This window comes from Dipodomys merriami, unplaced genomic scaffold (assembly GCF_024711535.1).
Source record: "Dipodomys merriami isolate MVZ:Mamm:240054 unplaced genomic scaffold, mDipMer1.0.p SCAF_305, whole genome shotgun sequence".
Taxonomy (NCBI): Eukaryota; Metazoa; Chordata; class Mammalia; order Rodentia; family Heteromyidae; genus Dipodomys; species Dipodomys merriami.
This window is the reverse complement of record NW_027204549.1, coordinates 854,224-872,197: the sequence shown is the minus strand read 5'-3', so window position 1 is coordinate 872,197 and position 17,974 is coordinate 854,224.

Genomic DNA, 17,974 nt, shown 5'->3' with positions numbered 1-17,974 from the left:
ACCTTAATCCCCCTGTAATGCGCTGTCAGGGGGCGGGGCCTGGTGGGAAGTGTGTGGGTGGTGGAGCCTAAGCCCTTGCCATGCCCTTGTTTTGGGGTGAGCTATGGGGCAGGGGTCCAGTTCTTCTTTCTGTCCCCATGAGGATATCCCACATCGGCCACGTTACAAAGCAGTGTCAGGCCTTCTGCCAGGCCCGCTGTCCAATTTTAGACCTCCAGCCTCGAGAACCATAGCTCATATAGACCTCTTCGCTTTATTTTTTTTCTTTTTCTTTTTTATTGTGAAAATACTGTACAGAGGGGTTACAATTACATGGGCAAGATAATGAGTACATTTCTTATCAAGCATTGTAGCCTCCTCCTTTGTTTCCCCTTCCCATCCTATCCTCCTCCAGCCCCCCCACCCAACCCTCCTCCCCCCCACCAACGTTGTAAAGTTCGTTTTCGACATGACAACTTGAACTTCTCATTGTCCCTAGTTAAACGATTTGTTTTTCCCCTTCCCCTCCACAAATTATACTGACATCAAATACAGTGAAAGCAGAGGTTATACCATGGGGGAGGGACATACATAGCAACAAAGAAATAATCTTATAAATGTGTTAGAAACAATAGCATGAAAGAAAAAAAACATTTGAATACATATCTTAAGGTTCATTCCCCTAACATCAACTTATCTGACCTTTTCTGCTTGACTCAGACATATACTAGTTATTGAAAATAAGGGGAACCATGGACCTATGTTTCTTTGGGCCTGGCTTACTTCACTTAATATAATTTTTTCCAAGAATCACCTCCAAATGGATCAAAGACCTCGGAGTCAAAGCAGACACTCTGAAAACATTACAGGATGGAATAGGAGAAACCCTAGGTCTCCTTGGCACAGGCCCAAATTTTCTTAATAGAGACCCAGAAACACAACAAATCAAAGAAAGGTTGGACAAATGAGATTGCATGAAATTGCAGAGCTTCTTCATGGCAAAGGACATAGTTAGCAAGATCAATAGAAAGCCCATGCATTGGGAGAAGATTTTCACTGGCCATACAACAGACAAGGGTCTCATATCTAAAATATACCTGGAACTCAAAAAATTAAATCCCCCAACAAGAAATCTTCAAAGAAACAACTGCCCAATAAATAAGTGGGTGAAAGACTTAAAGAGAAACCTCTCTGAAGAGGAAAGGATGGCCAATAGACACATAAAGAAATGCTCTACCTCCCTAGCCATAAAAGAAATGCAAATCAAACCAACATTGAGATACTACCTCACCCCAGTTAGAATGGCAAAAATCAAGAACTCTAATAACAACAGATGCTGGAGGGGATATGGACAGAAGGGAACCTTACTGCATTGTTGGTGGGAGTGTAAACTTGTTCAACCACTTTGGAAAGCAGTATGGAGGTTCCTCAAAAGACTCCACATAGAGCTCCCCTATGACCCAGCAATCCCACTTTTGGGCATTTACCCAAATGTTCACAAACAAGACCACACTAAAGCTACCAGCATGACTATGTTTATTGCAGCTTTATTTACCATAGCTAAGATATGGAACCAACCCAGATGGCCTCAGTAGATGAATGGATCAAGAAAATGTGTTCTATATATACAATGGAATTCTATGCCTCCATCAGAAAGAATGACATTGCCCCATTTGTTAGGAAATGGAAAGACCTCTTCGCTTTATAAGTGACGGCTGAGTCCTGGGCGTTGTCACTGTGGGGCACAGCGTGGGACCGTGATGGCTGCTGAAAAGCCCGTGGGAATCCTGGCAAGGCAGCCCTTTCTTGCCAGCCCCATAGGTCTTGGCCAGATCTCCCAGTGCGTTCCCAGACTCTGGCTGGAGGCTGGGCTTAACCAACCAGGACCACTGAATTGAGTTGGCTTTAAAGATGGGGGAGGGGCATTTTATCTTCTTGATCTCCTGTGTACAAGCACTGACAGCTGACATCATTTCTTGTTTTTGTCAGGTCTTTTATTATTGTTTTAAAAGTTAAGAAGACTATTCATGTATTCACGTTGCACAAGATCTTGATGATGTCTCAACTGCCACTTGTGACCAGAAAGAGAGAGAGAGAGAGAGAGAGAGAGAGAGAGCAAGTGAGAGCGCCTGGGTAGCAGTCTACTGACTGAGAGCAGGTAAGATCAGATCCCTTTTGTCTTGCAAGTCTCTTTCATCTAAAATTGCCATTGCAGGCCTTGATTTCCTCTGAGCAAGGCTCTTTAATTGGCATTTCATGTGACATTAAAGGCGGCAGATGCTGTTTGTTTGGTTTGCGCCACCCCCCTTTTGTGTTCTCTGCCATCTTTCTGGGCCCTGACATTCTAGGTAGGGTTTGTCTCTGAGTCAGACTGCCCTTTCCTCTAATTAGGGACCCGGGAGAAGTTCCACTACATTTTTCAGAGTTTGGTTTCCACAGACAAGGTAATTAACAAGGTCTGGTGCTGTGACTGTGGATCCTTAGGGCGGGCGTTAGGGATGCCCCGAGTCCAGACTGGCTGATCCTTCCCCTCGCTCCTCTGCTCTCCCTTCTCCCTGTATTTCCCTCTCTTCTCCTCATCTTCTCATTTTTCCAACTCATTCTTCTCAGCCCTTGCGAGTGGACGGATGCCTTTGTTTGGGGTGAGTTATGGGGTGGGGTCCAGTTCTTCTTTCTGTCCCATGTGGATATCCATATCTGCCACCATTTTCTCTCTTCCTCTCGTTCTTGTTTCAGCTGAACTGCTTCCTCCCCAAATGACCGAATCCCGCCTTACCTATTTAACAAGAATGATCCTCAGTATTCGCACAAAGGACTCTGAAGTTGGAAACAAACCAGCAAACATGCTAGGAACAGAGAGGGTGGAGATGGCTGGATTTGTTTCCAAGTGAGGGCTCTTCTAAATGAGGGCATTTGTAATAGTGGGGTCTCTTTGGGCATCAGAGAGATTAAAAGCTCAGCATGTCAGGTGCCAGTGGCTCACACCTATACTCCTAGCTAGTCAGGAGGCTGAGATCATAGTTCAAAGCCAATCCAGCCACACAAATCTAGCAGACTCTTATCTCCAATTAACCAGCAAACAAGCCAGAAGTGGAGGTGTGGTTCGAGTGGTAGAGTGCCAGCCTTGAGCAAAAGAGCTAAGCAAGAGCCCAAGGCCCTGAGTTCAAGTTCAAGTCACATGCAAAAATGACTGTCAGGAATCAGAAGATGCCTTTATGGGAGATGTGTGATTGAGTCGCTGTTGATCTTGGTAACCTCTATCGGCTGTGTGTTGGGGCCCTTGATTTTCTGCGGTATCAGAGCAGGGATCCTAGCTCCTTTCCACTACTTAGAGCTTCAGTGAAGGTCACTGGGAACAGACAGAGAGACCAGAGCACTGAGCCCAGAGTCCAGGACTTGGGTTTCAGACTCAGCTCTACTGCTTTCCAGGTCAACAATATTCTGTGTAAAGTAGCAAATCGTTTCTGAAGATCTCAGTTTCCTTATCTGTGTGATGAAGTGGTCAGATTCCCTAGTTCAAATAGATTTGTTTCTCTGCACTTTTAACTAAATGTTTATCAAAACCAAGACCTAACAAAGGATGTGGCAAAAGAAAGAAAAAGGACATATGTGGATGGATGGATAGGTGGGCAGATGGATGGTATTCTGGGATAAAGACATACATGGATGGATGGATGGACGGATGGATGGATGGGTGGATGGGTGGACAGATGGATAGTTGGGTAGATGGATGCTCCCAGTGAACGGTTCCAAGCAGGCCATGTGGGTCTGTGCATGAATTCAAGGAGAAACTCATGAGGACCATGACCACAATCACTGCTCCTGGAGTTGTGCAACTTGGTGACCTGTTCCCAGCGGACAAGCACTCAATGCCCTCCATCGCAAGAAGAAATGCACAGCTCCTGAAAGACAGTGCTCACTTGGCCCTTCCACAGCGTCACCTGCTGGAGGCTGAAACCCTGCTGGGCTCCCTGCTCTCTTGCTCTGCCGACACACGCGACCATCCGTGTGGCAGCTGTCATACGCGGGACTCTGTGACCTGCCCAGAGTCTCCAGCCCAGCTGGGGCCAGCAGACACCTTACGTTGACATGGGCCATGGCCCGGAGACTGTATTAAAGAAAGGTCTTCAAGTCCTTCCATTAGATGCCACATTTGAGAAGTTAAAAACCAAAGGCAAAGAATCGCGTCCTTTCTCACCAAGGAAAGCACATTGTTGTTGTTCTTTTTGGTCTAGTACAGCTAGAAGAAAGCAGGATTGTCTTGGAAGATGAGTCATTATTTTCCAGGCTTCGCACGTTCATCTGCGGACCGGCTGTTGCCTCGTGGGTCTTAAGTGTCCCGTGGGAACCTCCCCTGGGAAACTCTCATTGAAGTGGGGGAGTCCAGCAGGGGGCTCCAGATGGCTTCCCACAGATTGCTTCATCAGTTAGTAAGCTCACGGCGCCCCCTGGCGGACACCACGGCTCCAATTGCCCTTGCAAGTCTTGGAAATAATATTCCGTGTGTGTGTGTGTGTGTGTGTGTGTGTGTGTGTGTGTGTGTGTGTGTGTGTGTCCCCTCCCCCCCCTCCAATCCCATCTCCATCCCGGCCCCCACTCCAGCCATGGCTTCTGCATTTCCCTCTGCGTCTTGAGTGTGTCTCTTACAAAAGTTGGGGCAAAGCCCTGGGAGAACAGAGAGTGAAGGGCAGAGGTCTCGCCCACTTTTCTGCCAGGAGCTGGCTTCAGGCAGTGATCCTCAGGTCTCGGTCTCCTGAGTAGCTGGGATGACGGGTGTGAGCCACCATGCTAGAGCCTTCGCTTTTGGTCTGTTAAGTGCGGCATGGGGTGAGATGGGAATGGCGTGTGAGGACGGGGGCTGTGAGGGCTGGTGGAGCAGGTGAGGGAGGCTCAGCGCCTGGCATATATATTGACCACCACGTAGCACCTTGCGTTTGGAAAGCATGGAGCGATTCCCTCATCTGTTTTTAGTGGGTAGTGTTTTGACCCAAGTCAGGAGACGGCTGGAGCCTGGGGCCAGGCTCGGCCGGGTGGGCGCATCCCATGCCACCTGAGCGCCGGTGGAGACCAGAGTCAGAGGGGCAGAAAGTCCCAAGGGCCTCCGTGGAGGGCAGGGGAAGCAGGGCGGGGAGGTGCCTGCTGATTCCTCCCAGCACAGTCCTGCCTGCCACCGAGCCCTGCCTCCCTCTCTTCCTTCCTGTCTGTTCTCCCTCCCTCCCTCTCTCCTTCCCTCCCTCTCTTCCTCCTTTCCTCCCTCCCTCCCATTCTTTCTTCCTTCCATCCATCCTTCTTTTCTCTCCTCCTCCCTCCCCTCCCTCTCTTCTATTCCTCCCTCCTTTCTTCACTCCTTGCCTCCCTCCCATCTTCCCTGTCCTTCTGTCTCTTCCCTCCCTTATTCCTTCCCTCCCTTCTTCCTTCCCTCCTTCCCTCTCCTTCTCTCTACCCTCTGTCCCTCTCTCTCTTTCTCCCTCCCTCCCTCTCTTCCTCCCTTCCTCCCTCCCATCCTTTCTTCCTTCTTTCCATGCTTCCTTCCTTTCTTTCCTCCTCCCCTCCCCTCCCTCTCTTCTATACTTCCCTCCTTTCTTCACTCCCTCCCTCCCTCTCTCCTTCTCTCTTCCCTCCCTTCTTCCTTCCTTCATCCTCGTTCCACTTCTCCTATCTTCCATTTTTCTCTCCCTTCCTCCCTCTCTCCCTTTTTCCCTCTCTCCCTTACTTGACTTTATGCTCACATGCATACTCTCTACTGTGTACCTGCCCCAGTACAGTAAACCCTCTTTATTGGAGAATTTATTACATGTTGTTTTGACCAAGTATGGTCAAGAAATCATTATAAATATTATTATTGTTGTTGTTATTGTCAGTCAGGGGCTTGAACTCAGGGCCTGGACACTGTCCCTATGCTCTTATGCTCAAGGCTAGTGCTCTACCACTTCACACACAGCACCACTTCTGATTTTCTGGTAATTAATCAGAGATAAGAATCTCATGGATTTTCCTGCTGGCTTTGAGCTGCAATCCTCAGATCTCAGCCTCCTGAGTAGCTAGGATTACAGGCATGAGTCCCAGCAGTCGCAAGCATCCAGCTAAGAGATTCTTTAAAAAAAATCAGAAGCAATTCCAGCACATGCATTGCATAGCACGGTCCGTGCAGAAAAGCTGTCAGTTTGTCCTGTGCTGTTGTTATCAGCTTGTGATCTGCTGAGTGCTTCCCTGCCCTTAATTCTGTAAAATTTGCCTTTCCCTATAGCCAGGTAAAAGTGAATGAGCTCCACTCCAGTGTTAAAAAAGTGCAAGTCTGATGTGTGCTGAAGGGCGGCGAGTCTTCGGTGGAGGTTGAGTGGCATTTGGGAAGAATGAACCAAGTGTTCGCAGAGCAACACTGAGCACAGTTGGCATCCAGTGCACACGCAGTTTTTCCTCAGTGGCGGCCTCTGCAGTCTAGGCTCCGTCCTGGGCTGTGTGGACCACACAGGGATGAGCGGACATGTCCCGTTAGAGCCCTGAATGACAGCGCTTCTGCGCTCACAGCGCTGGCAGGCAGAGCTGGAGGGACAGAGCCTGGCTCTGATTTTCCTTTGCCAGTGTTTGGTACTAAAGTGTGGCTCCCACTGTGTGCATTCCACATCCTGTAGTCACCCTCCAGGACAGCGCCCCACGGCCTCTTCCAGTTCTGCTTTCTGACCTGTCTGTGCATAGCAAACCCCAAGGGTGATGGAGGGCACTGGAGGGAGCTGAAGGGTGATAGAGGAGGGTGATGGAGAATGATGGAGGGTGATGGAGGAGGGTGATGGATGAAGACGATGGAGGGTGGTGAAGGATGATGGAGGAAGGTGATGGAAGGCAATGGAAGGATGGAGGAAGGAGATAGAGGAGGATGGAGGAAGGTGATGGAGGGTGATGGAGGACAATGGAGGGTGATAGAGGGTGATGGAGGGCGATGGAGGTTGATGAAGGGATGAAGGAGGGTGATAGAAGGTGATGGAGGAGAGTGATGGAGGGTGATGGAGAAGGGTGATGGAGGGTGGTAGAGGGATGGAGGAGGTGATGGAGGGATGGAGGAGGATAATAGATGAAGGCTATGGATGGTGGTGGAGGATGATAGAGGAAGTTGATGGAAGGCAATGGAAGGATGGAGGAAGATGATAGAGGAGGATGGAGGAGGGTGATGGAGGGTGATGGAGGTTGATGAAGGGATGGAGGAGGGTGATAGAAGGTGATGGAGGAGAGTGATGGAGGGTGATGGAGGAGGGTGATGGAGGGTGATAGATGAAGGCTATGGAGGGTGATGGAGAAAGGTGATGGAAGACAATGGAGGAAGTTGATGGAAGGTGATGGAAGGATGGAGGAAAGTGATAGAGGAGGATGAAGGAGGGTGATGGAGAGTGATGGAGGGCAATGGAAGATGATGGAGGGTGATGGAGGGCGATGGAGGTTGATGAAGGGATGGAGGAGGGTGATAGAAGGTGATGGAGGAGGGTGATGGAAGGTGATGGAGGGTGATGGAGGAGGGTGATAGAGGGATGGAGGAAGGTGATGAAGGGATAGAGGAGGGTGATAGAAGGTGATGGAGGAGGGTGATGGAGGGTGATGGAGGAGGGCAATAGAGGGATGGAGGAAGGTGATGAAGGGATGGAGGAGGGTGATAGAAGGTGATGGAGGAGGGTGATGGAGGGTGATGAAGGAAGGTGATGGAGGGCGATGGAGGGTGATGAAAGGATGGAGGAGGGTGATGGAGGAGGGTGATGGAGGGTGATAGGGGGATGGAGGAAGGTGATGAAGGGATGGAGGAAGGTGATGGAGGGTGATAGAGGAAGGTGATGGAGGGCGATGGAGGGTGATGGAGGGCGATGGAGAAGGGTGATGGAGGGCGATGGAGAAAGGTGGTGGAGGAGGACGATGGAGGGCCACGGAGGGCAAGGGAGGGTGATGGAGGGGGGTGATGGAGAGCAGCAGGCTTCTGCTCTGATGACACAACCTACCACCCCCACACCCCCGCCATGCAGCCCCCCCATCCCCCGTGGTCCTGAGCCAGGGATCTGGGGTACAAATGCTGCTGCTCTGTTGACATAGAGTCCCTGGCCCAGGGGTCTCGTGTCTTCTGCCAGCCTCCATGACACTGGCAGGAGGCCATGACAGGTTGGTTGCCAGTTGGGTAAAATCAGCTCCTTCCTGGACGGTGACGGGCTCCAGGTTCAAGGCTTAGAGGATGCGGCAGCTGGGCTTTGCTTTAAAGATGAGTTGTCTTTGGAATTGCTTAGAGAAGACCCCCCTGAGGGAACTTTCTGAGGAGAGGAGGCGGAGCAGCCGTGGTGGAAGGCGGCTCACCGCGGCAGGCCCAGGCCCAGGCCCAGCAGCGTGAGCGAAGGCAGAGGCCGGGGCCGCAGGTGGAGTCACTGAGAGCGAGCAATGCGGGAGTGTGGGTGCTTGGAGGACTGCTGGCTCCAGTCACCCCCTTTCCCTTCACACACCAGCTCTCTAGCATAGCCAGTGAGAGGAGATGGATGGAGACTGAGAGAAGGAAGAGCGTGAACCAGGGGCTGAGCCTCTTGGCTTCCTTCTTGTGGTTTGCTTGGGCTGCCTGTCCTCGGGTGGGAAGCCGCTGCCCTTCCCCGCCCCCATGTCTCCCCAGCGCTCGTCCAGCTCTTCCATCAGGCGCAAGCTAAGAGCTGCATCTCAGCGTTCTGTGTGACTGTCCCCGTGAAAACAGACGTTTCGGTGATCTCCACCGCGGGCAGCCTTCTGTCAGCATCTGAATGGTCCAGGGGCTGGCGTGCGGGGAGGGTGAACAAGACATTGAGACCTTACAGGATGTGTTTTCACACCTGTCTGTGAAATAACGCCCAGAAGCCCCTGTTCACCTCGTGGGGGTGTGTCTTCTCCAAAGCCCAGGGCCCGTTGCCTTGGCTTCTGTCCTGTTCATTGGCTGTCTTATAAGTTCTTCCTTACAGACAAGGCAGAAGAAATGGCACCAGAAAGCCACTAAAATGCCCCAGTGGGGTTTGTTACTTCAGATAAAAAACCAGAGAACAGTAGCCAGACATCAGAGACCTGACTGGAAGAAGATTCAAGGGCATGTCGGAGTCAGGCAGACCTGAGCTCAGTCCCAGCCTTGCTGAATGTTTATCTTTTAGCTGTGTGGCCTTGGTGGGCTGCAGCATCTCTCTGAACCCGAGTCCTGTAGACTATCGGCATGCACAGGACTGCTGTGACCAGAGGACCAGAGGAGGGCCATGTGTCTGTCCCGTGTTCTGTTTCAGTAAGCGCTCTGTCCATATTGCTTTGTTGTCCTGACTGTCAGTATTATGGCCTCTTTGTGTTTTGTTTGGTCTTCTGCAATGTGACATTTGAGAGTCCTGTGTAAACGCAGGGTGGGGGGGGGTGAGGGTGGTGGTGTAGTGGGGACAGGGCGGCGTGAGGTCTGACCAGTCACAGGCCTTTATTCTTTCTTTTCTTTCTGGCCTAGAAGAATGAGAAGGTGGATTGTGAGCACTGCTCCCTGGAGGCCTGACCTTGGGGCCTGGCAGGGGCTTGTTTTTTCTAGCCTGAAATAGTTTGGCATTTGCCCTTCTCGTGGGCACGTGGGCATCCAGCCAACGTGGAAACCATCAGGCTGAACAAAGCAAAACTATTTTTACCATGAGGAGCCTAAGAATGAATCAGAGAGTTCCTGGAACCTGCTCCACCCGAGCCAGGGCCAGCTGCCAGTGGATGCTGGACTCCTGCAGGCGTCAGTGCATGAGATATCCATGCATGCATCTATCTGCTTAGCCATGCATCTACCCATGCATAAACCCATGCATGCATGCAGCTGTGCATCCGTGCATCTATCCATGCATGCATCCATCCATCTGTGCATCTATTCCTTTATCTGCATGAGTCCACGCATCCATCCAGGCATATGTCCAGCCACGCATCCATCCATGGGTGGCTATTCATCATCCTTTGACCCATCTAGCCCACCCACCACACAACAGATATTTACCAAGGGGAGAGCAGTGTTAGGGATGAGGAGATGTATCCGACTGCACCATGGAGCCTATGATGAAGAAAGAAAGAGGGGTCAAAGGGACATAGTTACCAAACAGGGTGGTAAAGTCTATGGAAAAGGGCATAGCTAAGTTGTGGGGGTCAGAGCCTCTAGGCATGGCTCCCTTGTTTCCCAGCACAGAGCATGATCAAGTCACTTCCTCCTTGGGCCTCTGTGTGAACTAGGGGTGTGGTGGGGGGGGGAGCAACATTCCACCTCACCTGGGGCAGGGAGGACTAAAGGAGAAAGCCCTCTCCTTCTGTATTGTTCCACATGATCAGGGACCAGGCCCTCTTCCCCGCAGCGGGGAACATGGCAGGTGTGGGATTGCCGCCAGGCCACAGGGTCACTTTTCTCCATTATGAGCCTGAGTATGAGGTCATTTGAGTTGTGTGTTTAGTTCAAGATTTGTATAAGTTAGAGCATTCCTCTCTCCCCCCCTTTCTTTCCTTTCTCTCTCCCTCTCTCCTGTCATCTTCTCATTGTTACAATAGGGTACAAGTTATTGAAAACAAGAGGTAGAACCATATTTCCAAAGCAGTGCAGTTGTGTGTTTAGTTGGAATAATATTGTATTGAAATCCCGCTTCCTGCCCGCAGTAGCTCACGGGCAGTGTGAACCTTCCCCGCTGTCCTGCATTTGGGAAAGGACACCGTGAGCTTCTCAGTCATCATTCCTGCCTATCCATCTCTGCCGTACCCCATGACTGGAGCTGGGGGCCCCCCACTTCTGACAAAGGCCAAATGGTAGTGAGGTGGGTGGGAGGGCACCTGGTTTGGCTGGGGGACCCACACCCTAATTACAAGCCCAAACATGCTTCCAGCCACTCATGACTGACACCGGTGAGCTGCCAGCCAATAATAATAATAATTATTATTATTATTATTATTTCTTAACCATACTTGGTCAAAACAACATGTAATAAATTCTCCAGTGAGGAGGACTGACTGTATGGAGGCTGGTACCCAGTAGGGAGTGTGCAGGAGAGCGTAAAACCAAGGGAGGGGAGATGAGAGAGAGGGAGGGAGGGGAGAGGTAGAGAGGGAGGAAGATAGAAAGGGAAGATAGGAGAAGAAGAAGGAAGGAAGGAAGGAAGGAGGGAGGGAGGGAGGGAAGAGGGAGAAGGAGATGGAAGGAGGGAGGGAGGGGAGAGAGGGAGTGAAGCAAGGAGGGAAGAATAGAGGTGTCATGGGAATGGAGTAGACAGCGGGACTCCAGGGGGCAGGCCTGGAAAACCCTGGAGCTGCGTTGTGAGCCTGGTTGGTGTCCCTCATTGCTGTGACCTTGGGGTGTGACCTTGGGAAAGCTGCCCTTGACATGTTCTTATCCTACCCCCAGTGGCAACATCCATCCATGAAACCAGGCAGTGCACACGTGTTCAGACATGCTGCAGAGTTTAAATACAAACGCAGCCCTGCCGTTTGGCTGTCTAGCAGAGGAGGACGGTTGGCTACACGGAGCCACGCTCCCTACCGAGGCCGGGACAACATGGAAGCTTGTCACAATGGGAGCCAAGAGAGCCGGTCACCGAGTACTTGGGGGGCTGAGGCTGTCCCCCAACTTCCTAACCCCAAGGGGCTTAGAAGTGGGGCTGTGAGAGATAACTGGGGGCACAAATCTTGTCATGGGGGTCCCTAGGGAGGGGATCAGTCTGTGTGTCTGTCTTTCTCCGTGTCTCTGTCTAGTGGGGGACACATAAAGATAATTAAAACAAAGCCGAGGAAGCTCAATTCTGGTGGGCCCCCCACAGAATTGAGGTGTGCCAGCACCCAATCTCAAACTTCCGGTCTCCAAAGCTAGGAGTGGAGAAGTTTTTGTCATTTAAACACCTGGTCTACACCCTGACTCTCCGCAGTGACTGCACCGCCCTCCGCTCCTGGCAGCTCTGAGCTGTGCCGTACAGCAGGGAAGGGAAGGAGGTTTGCCCGGGGTGGAGACAGAGCAAGACTAAGGAGCCCCCAGGGGCCCGCTGTGGTTGAGTTCCGCTTGGGAGCCGAGTGCGGTCTGGTCTCTGTGCTTTATGATAACACTGAGTGGTGTGCTTAGGATTTGTGCGTCTTTGTGACGTGTGTTACACATCCGTAAAACTTATCAAAAATAAATGGAATCCCATCCAGACAGAAAAATAAGGATTATCAGTAAAATCGAAAGGCTCGTGAACAATGTCTTCATTATTGGTGCTCAGCCAGTGCCTGGACTGGAGCCAGGTTATGTGCTCGGCTTAAAATTCAGGACAAAAATAGCAACACAATCAAATGTGCCCGAACCATCCACCGCTTAGTTGCTGTTGTTGTTATTTTAAACAAAATGTTAAAAAAAATCCTGTTTAAATTTTGTTTTTTTTTTTTAAACAAGAAAACCAGTATGTTTTTATATTTTAAAAAATCCTAAGTGTGAGTACACTTACATGAGATGTGTGTGTGAGTTTACACCTACATGGGATGTGTGTGCGAGTTTACACCTACATGGGATGTGTGTGAGTTTACTTACAGGCCATGGAGGGTGAGTGGCCATTTCAGTTTTCATCTCTTGTGTGTTTGATTTTTATTCGCAGTATTAGGGCACCTGTTTATGGATATAGAAAAGCACAGTGAAGACAGATGGAGAGGATAGGAAATGATTTTGAAGCCCGAGGCCAGTGACCGCTGGGTCTCCTTCCTCTCTGGAGTCTATGGGGTTGTGGGTTTGAATGTCCAGCCTCAGACCTAGGCAGGTGTGACTTGAATGGCTCTAGGACTCTACTTGTGGCTCTTTGTTTAGACCCTGAAAGATGCTCAGTGCTCAGTTCCTGTGGTTGCCCTTTGGGGTTCTAGAAGTCAGGCAGCCCCCCCCCCACACCCCGCATCCTAGCCCCCACCTCCTATCTCCTGCTACCACCCCCTATCTCCACCCCTACCCCTGCCAGATCCACAAACAACAGCCCTGCGAAGACTGCCCTGGAGAGAGAGAGGAGGGAATGTTTCTGCCTAGTGAAATCAAAGATGGCGCCCCAGAGGAGGGAGCATCTGAGATGGTCTTGGAGGACGTGTGGGAGAATGGAAACTATTTGGAGCAGGAACAACTCCGTGCACAAGGCTTTGAGTTGTGGCAGTGCATTCTGGGATTACACAGGAGTGTGGTGGGGCCCAGAACTCAGTGGCCTGAGGGAATCTAGGGGAGGGGTGGAGGTATGGCTGGAAGGGCTGTTTGGAGCCAGATGGAAGAGTTGGGGCATTCTGGGGTTACGCAGAGCCATAGGGATTTGAAGCAGGGGAGTTATTCAGGGTGAGATGAAGAAGAGTGAAGATTTCCTTCCTTCCTTCCTTTTTCCCTCCCTCCTTCTTTCTTTCCCTCCTTTCCTTTCCTCTTTCCCTCCTTTCTTTCTTTTTTCCTTCCTTCCCTCCCTCCTTTCCTCTTTCCCCTTTCCTTTCTTCTCTCCTTCTTTCTGCCACTATCTCTGCCTATCTCTGTCTCTCTCCTTTCTTTGCAATATTGGCGTTGGAACTCAGCACTCCACACTGGATAGCCAGACCCTCTCATGCCCTCAGCCCTTTTGCCTTTGTTTATTTTTAAGATAGGGTCTTGTGCTTTTGCCCAGGCTGGCCTCAGACCTCAATCCTCTTATTTCTGTTTCCCAGATAGCTAGACTCACAGGCAGGAGCAGACGTGCCCAGCCTCTCCTTCCCATCCTCCCCTCGGCCTGGTCCTTCCCCACAGGGAAGGAGAGGCCTACCAGCAGGAAGCAAAGACAAGGGATGGTAAGTGGTGATGCGGGTGACACGGAGCTGTTGTCTGGTGGATGGTCTGTGGGGAGGAGCAGGGCATTTCCACCCAGGTCCAGATGGCTGTCCTGCTGCCCACAGAGCCCCAGAGAGCCTGCGAGGTGGGAGGTCAGGGCTGGAGGGAGGGAGCCGGGAAGAGGGACCAGGGAAGGCTCTGTGTGGCCTGTGCCCAGCTCTGCGGGAAAGGAAGGGGCATTTGGCGCTGCTCTGTGCCCCACCCCCAGTAGTCACGGTGTTCTGGCCGCTGGGTTTGCCTTGGCTCTGTCCTGGGCACACCCCTCCCAGGTGAGGAGCAGAGAGACGGTGTGGAGAGTGTGGGGACCTGTAGAAGGGGGTCACCATGGAGTGGGAGGGAGGGGGGCCTGGAGGGAGGGGGGAGGGCAGGCGGGAGTGAGGCTTGGAGGCTTCTAACTGCAGCCTGTGTTGGGGAGGGGGAGGGGAGGGCAGGAGTGAATGCTGGCCAGGGAGCAGGTGTCAGGCTGGGCTAGAAGACACCCCCCATTGCCGGTATGGTGCAGTCTTTTTGACAGGAGACATGAGACCCCCCCCATTAGGTATTCTTTTTTTTTTTTTAATCAGTCCTGGGGCTTGAACTCTGGGCCTGGGCGCTGTCCCTCAGCTCTTCAGCTCAAGGCGAGCGCTCTACCACTGGAGCCACAGCGCCACTTCCGGTTTCCTGGTGGTTCATTGGAGATGAGTCTCATGGGCTTTCCTGCCTGGGCTGGCTTTGAACTGTGATGCTCAGATCTCAGTCTCCCGAGTAGCTGAGATGACAGGCGGGAGCCACCAGCGCCCTGCTAAGTGTTCATTCCTTGGGGGGCCATGCTGACAAGGCTTATGGCTCCCTTACCTTCAAGGTCTCTGCCAGGACACGGGTCCTGTGGGCCACGGGGCTGTTTCACACCTAGGACCTAGGGGTGCAGAGGGTTCCTTCCTCCTGGAAGAAGCCCTGATTTGCGGCTGTGCTGGCTGCGGTGTGACCCCGGCCAGCCCCTCCCTTCCCTGGCCTCCCGCGAGCCCGTGGCGGGGTGTCTGAGGCAAATTCAGTCAAATTCAGTTCGTGCCGGGAAACTTCAGTGACCCAATGGATTGGCCTTTGAAAATGCTAAATGGCTAAACGGATCCCATGAGAAGGCTGGGAGGGATGGTGGGGATGGGTGACAGGGGACAGGGGACAGGGCGGGGCTGTGGCGGGCAGCCATGTCAGGCACGGTCCTCCTGCCTCCCACACCCATTTCCAGCCCAGAGAGGGCAGCAGGCAGGGCGCTGAATCTGGCCGCGCTTGCGTTCACGCCAGTGAGCACCCACAGCTCCCATGGAAACACCTTCCAGCACCGTGGCCGAGACCCGAGCCGAGGGGGCTCAGGCTGCTGCCCGCCATCCCTGGAGGCAAGCACCAGGACATCAGATCTCTGGTTTGGGAAAGATACTCTAGAAATAGCTGACATAAAAGCTCCTGGTGAGCTGGCACCGGTGGCTCACGCCTGTCATCCCAGCTACTCAGGAGGCTGAGCTCTGAGGACGCAGTTCAAAGCCAGCCAGGGCAGGAAAGTCCATGAGACTCCTATCTCCAGTTAACCACACAAAATTCAGAAGTGGAGTTGTGGCTCAGGAGGTAGAGTGCCAGCCTTAAGTGACAAAGCTCAGGGACAGGGCCCAGGACCTGAATTCAAGCTCCAGTACTGGCACAAAAGGAAGAAAAGAGAGAGAAAGAGAAATAAAAAAGAAAGGAAGGAAGAAAGAAAGAAAGAAAGAAAGAAAGAAAGAAAGGTAGGAAGGAAGAAAGAAAGAAAGAGGAAGGGAGGAAGGGAGGGAAGAAAGAAAGAGGGAGAGAGAGGGAGGGAAAGAAAGGAAGAAGGAAGGAGAGGAATGGAAGGAAGGAGAGAAGGAAGGCAGACAGACAGGCAGACAGACACCCCATGAGCAGGATGGGTGGCGTGTGGCGACCAGCTGTCTGAGCACAGGGTGGGAGGGAGGAGGGGCAGGCTGGGCGGGGCGGGGGCGTGTGTGCGAGGTGGAGGTCCTCCTCTGAGGGAGCACTGGGCCTGTGGGTGTTTGGAGTGTGGGGGGCAGAGCCTGCGGCCGGCCGCGCCCTTGGCGGGATGGCAGGCCTTGTCCCTGCTCTGAGCTCTGGGAGGCCCGCGGTGGCCGCAGGGCGGTGCCGGTCTCCCTGGCACCCCGGGAAGGAGGGCAGGGGCGCAGCATGGTGGAGCCTCCACTTGGACGGCTCCTTCTTTGTGTCAGCGCGTTCTCCTCAGGGCCATCCTCGGTTCCCGCGTGGGCACCGCGGGCTCCGGCTGTCTGGCCAACAGATCAGCCAGGAACAATGTTATCACAGCGCCAGCCCTGGGCATTCCTGGCTTTTGCGGGGTTGGGGTGACTCTGGGGTTGGGGTGGCGCTGGGGTGGGGGTGGCTCTGGGGTTCGGGTGGCGCTGGGGTTGGGGTGGCTCTGGGGTTGGGGTGGCTCTGGGGTCGGGGTGGCTCTGGGGTCGGGGTGGCTCTGGGGTCGGGGTGGCTCTGGGGTTCGGGTGGCTCTGGGGTTGGGGTGGCGCTGGGGTTGGGGTGGCTCAGGTTCGGGTGGCTCTGGGGTTCGGGTGGCTCAGGTTTGGGTGGCTCTGGGGTTCAGGTGGCTCTGGAGTTTGGGGTGGCGCTGGGGTCGGGGTGGCTCTGGGGTCGGGGTGGCGCTGGGGTCGGGGTGGCTCTGGGGTTGGGGTGGCTCTGGGGTTGGGGTGGCTCAGGTTCGGGTGGCGCTGGGGTTGGGGTGGCTCTGGGGTTGGGCAGATGTCTGAGTGGTGAGGTGGCGCTGGTGCCTGGTGTCTGCTCAGCGTGGCCCCCGGTGGTTGCGGGGGGAGACCGAGGGTGAGGAGGGGTTCTGGGGGGAGTGGGCTTGGACAAGCTGCCTTGGGGGGCCTGAGTCCTGAGGCACCAACTGGGCCCCGTGCTCTGTGACCGTGGGCAGGTCACTGACAGCTCTGAGCCTTTGTCAAGAGGAGACCGTGTGAGCCAAGGGGGGGGGCACGCTGATGCCACGGGGGGGGGGGGACAGGGATGCTGCTGAGGCCATCACAAGGTCAGGAAGGTTCAGAAAGTTCCGCGGAGTCACCGTGGGACGCACAGCCCCACGTCTGGCCAGCCGGGAGGGGCTGGCTCTCCAAGACGCACTGTCCCCACCCGGCCTCGGGAGAAGCCACGGGGAGGGGGGATGCACAGAACTCCGCCTGCACACGCGCGGGTGCCAGCCTTCAAGAGGGGGAAATGCCGACACTTGCGCCCGCGTGGATGAGCTTTGAACACAAGCAAAGGGAAAGACACCAGACGCACAGAGCCGCTCCACTGGGCTCCGTTTACCCTGGGCCCCGGCTGGCCGCTCCTCCCAGGCCCCATCCCGCGGCAGGCCCCAGCCTCCGTTCCGCCTCCACCCCAGCAGGGCCTCTGACACCCAGCTCTCCTTCCCCGTGGTCTAGGGCTGCTGCTGCCCGGTCTACAGCTTGTAGTCTCCCTGGGAAGCTCTTCCCCAGCGCAAAGACCCCCCAGTGGGCCGGGCGCTGGTGGCTCATGCCTGTCATCCTAGCTACTCAGGAGGCTGAGATCTGAGGTCCATGGTTCAAATCCAGCCTAGGCAGGAAAGCCCCTGAGACTTTTATCTCCAATGAACCACCAGAAAACTTGAAGTGGCACTGTGGCTCAAGTGGTAGAGCGCTCGCCTTGAGCTGAAGAGCTGAGGGACAGCGCCCAGGCCCAGAGTTCAAGCCCCACGACCAAAAAAGAAAAAGAAAAAAAGATCCACCAGTGGGGCGCGACTTGTCTGTTTCCGAGGCATTGGGGACGTGATCGCTGCGGCTCTGGTGTTCTGGTGGGGGTGGGTGGTGAGCATGGGATGGAGGGGAGGGGGCAGGGCAGAAGAGAGGCTCCAACGTGGAGTCTGGTCCTGTGTGCATGGGGGGGGGAGGGGTGGCCCACGCGGGCTGGGCAGGGACCCAAGGAAATGGTCCCTGCCCTTCTGGGGAGGGGATGCTATGAGGGGCTTGTTCAAGGGCCCTGGGGCACATCCTGTGTGCTGGTGGTGGTCAAGTCCATCCAGAGCAACTGATCCTTGTTTGGGGGGGAGGGGCAGGCCGGTGCTGTCCGGCTCTGGACATTCATGCTTTAGACTCAGTCAGTGGAGGGGTGGGATTCCCGTGTTTAAGGTGGGAGTTCCCGCCCCAA